General features: G+C 38.6%; 1 pseudogene; it reads left to right on the top strand.

The window, feature by feature from the left end:
- The first annotated feature begins 378 nt into the window (after positions 1-378).
- LOC110595625 lies at positions 379-591 on the top strand (annotated as a pseudogene).
- Positions 592-2,677: the final 2,086 nt, after the last annotated feature.

Genomic DNA, 2,677 nt, shown 5'->3' with positions numbered 1-2,677 from the left:
TATTTGTCTGTATTGGTTTTAGTCCCTTTTCCTGATATTTACTTTTTAGCTACATGAGCTAATGTAATATACAGACTTTTATTTTTTAACATTACATTGTGCATATTTTTCCATTTCTATTGTTTTTTTAATCTTATTTTTCCCTTATTTCTCTCCTTTTCCCACGTTCCTGTTCAACCCTCAATATAATAAACAGTAGTGACAACTTGTAATGCCCATTCACACCATTCTCTATTCCCATACAAATATATCAAAGCACAATCATTTATATCTATGTCTATTATTCGTAGTTATAGCTGTAAAAAATGTGGGGGGAGATGCAAAATGCCGGGCCTGCAGCACAAGCATGAGGAGGCCACGAATTCGGTTTGGAGGCATCTCTGATCCTGCGGAGCCGACACCATGAGCAAAGCTCATCCTCTCGAGTTGAAAAAATTTATGGACAAGAAGTCATCATTGAAACTAAATGGTGGCAGACATGTCCAAGGAATATTATGGGGATTTGACCCCTTTATGAATCTTGTGATATATGAATGTGTGGAGATGGCAACTAGTGGACAACAGAACAATATTGGCATGATGGTAATATGAGGAAATAGTATCATGATGTTAGAAGCCTTGAAATGAGTATAAATGGTTTTTCAGCAGAGAAATCCATGTCCTTTCTCCCAAGGGCCTGTTTAACTTTGATGTAAAAATTGGGTAATGCACATTTTCGTATTAAACTTTTTGTTAAAAAACTTTTATAATGGTCAAAAAAAAATGTGGGGGGTCATCTTTTTTTTGCAAAAATGTAATCATATTTATTTTCCTAGGCTTTTAATTTTCCACAAATGATGCATTATATTCATTCCTTTAGAAGACAACCTAATATTCTCTCCTAGGGATCTCCAAAACAGGGAGCATACACTTCCCTGGTACAAGGGAAAAAAATATTTAAATTTTATCTCTATTTATTCTGATCTCATCTCTTTCAAATTTCTATTTTCTCATTGTTTATTCTATACCTCAGATATTCATATATGTAAATAAATATCCATATTTTGGAGATATGTGTTGTCATTAAAGGAGCAATCAAAAACGCTTAGAGACTACTGGTCTATGGAATCAGGGAACAATCTGTTCACACATTTCTCTTTTATGAACATCCAAGTCATTTTTGGATGCTGCAACAAGAACCACTACAAACTATGCCACAACAAGCATCACTTTACACAGACATTTATTCATTCATTCATTTTGAGTCAGAGGCTCACTCTGTTGACCAGGCTGGAGCACAGTGGCATGATCATGGCTCACTGCAGCCTCAACCTCCTGGGCTCAGGCAATCCTCCCACCACAGCCTCTTGGGTAGCTTGGGTCTACAGATGCACACCACCATGACTGGCTAATATTTTGCAGCGAGGAGGTCTCGCTATGTTGGCCAGTCTGGTCTCAACTTCCTGGGTTCAAGCAATTCTCCTGCCTCCGTCTCTCAAAGTGCTGGGATTACAGGCATGAGCCACCTCACCCAACCTAGATATTTATATACTAGTGCTTTTAGTTTTATAGGGCAGGTTCCCAAAAGTAAAACTGCTGATTCAAAGAGTATGTATAGCTTTAATTTTAACTGTATTGGTGATTTGCTTTCCAAAATTTCTGTAGCAATTCGTATTCCCACCAGCAATGCATGAAGCGATTATTTTCCTGCATCTTTACAGATTTTTTTTAGGACTTGCTACTCTTTTCAACTTTTGCCAAAACAATTGGAGGTTGAGAAACTGCACCCAGCTTGGGGGTATCCGTAAGGACACCTTCTTGTATAAGTCAGGGTACTGGACAAGATGACCTCTGAGATCTTTAGTGATCTGTGCCCAGAGCTCACTTACCAGCAGGTGTGTGTTTAGTCCCCATTCACTAACTGACTGAATCCCAGGTACATCTTTGAAATAGTTGCCAGAAATCAACAAATCAAGGGCTGAAAAGAAAGTTGAATATAATCCAGAAGATTATCTTGCCAATACTGCTTTGCTTGTAAAACCCATCTAAGCCAAATTCCTGTGATTTCATCCAGAACAAATAATAAAAAGCAGTGTGTAATAGTTCTAGGATGAGCATATTCATAGTAAATATTTTAAGATCAATGGCTGCACAAAATGCATTTTCCCTGGAGGTTCACTTTTCAAGTGGTTTTGTATTAAAAGTGCCATTTCAATAAATATTCATGGGGAAATTCATTGATGTGTTTTACCATTTATAGCTAAAAATTTCAAAGGTCTTGGAAAAAAGGAAGTATAATGCATATCGTGCCCTCTTAGGAGAAGTGGTGAAAAATATGCGATATGTTTTGGTTCTCTCTGACTATAAACCCTCCTAGGCAAGTGTCTGCACATTTCATTCCGGCTTTTCTCTCGCTGATCCTGGGGTGGATCACAGCCTGTCAGAGCATAACCTGCTAGAAGGACTAAGGGAGGAAGAGGAGATAAGAGGTGAGGAATGTCTCAAGTTTCTAGAGCTCTCCTGACAGCTACCACAGGGCAGGCATTTACTGCATCCGAGCCAAAAGATTTCTATCTATGTTCTCCCTGTGTCTGACTATGGCCCTGTGGAATTGTCACCATTGTGACTCCGTGTTATAGGTGAAGAAATGGAGCCTCAGAAACATTTAGCAATCTGTCCCCATGGTCACACAGCTAGT

This window comes from Carlito syrichta, unplaced genomic scaffold (assembly GCF_000164805.1).
Source record: "Carlito syrichta isolate Samal-C Ts95f unplaced genomic scaffold, Tarsius_syrichta-2.0.1 Scaffold303143, whole genome shotgun sequence".
In the NCBI taxonomy this organism is placed as follows: Eukaryota; Metazoa; Chordata; class Mammalia; order Primates; family Tarsiidae; genus Carlito; species Carlito syrichta.
Note: the sequence above shows the minus strand (reverse complement) of the source record. Positions and strands in the feature narration are given on the sequence as shown.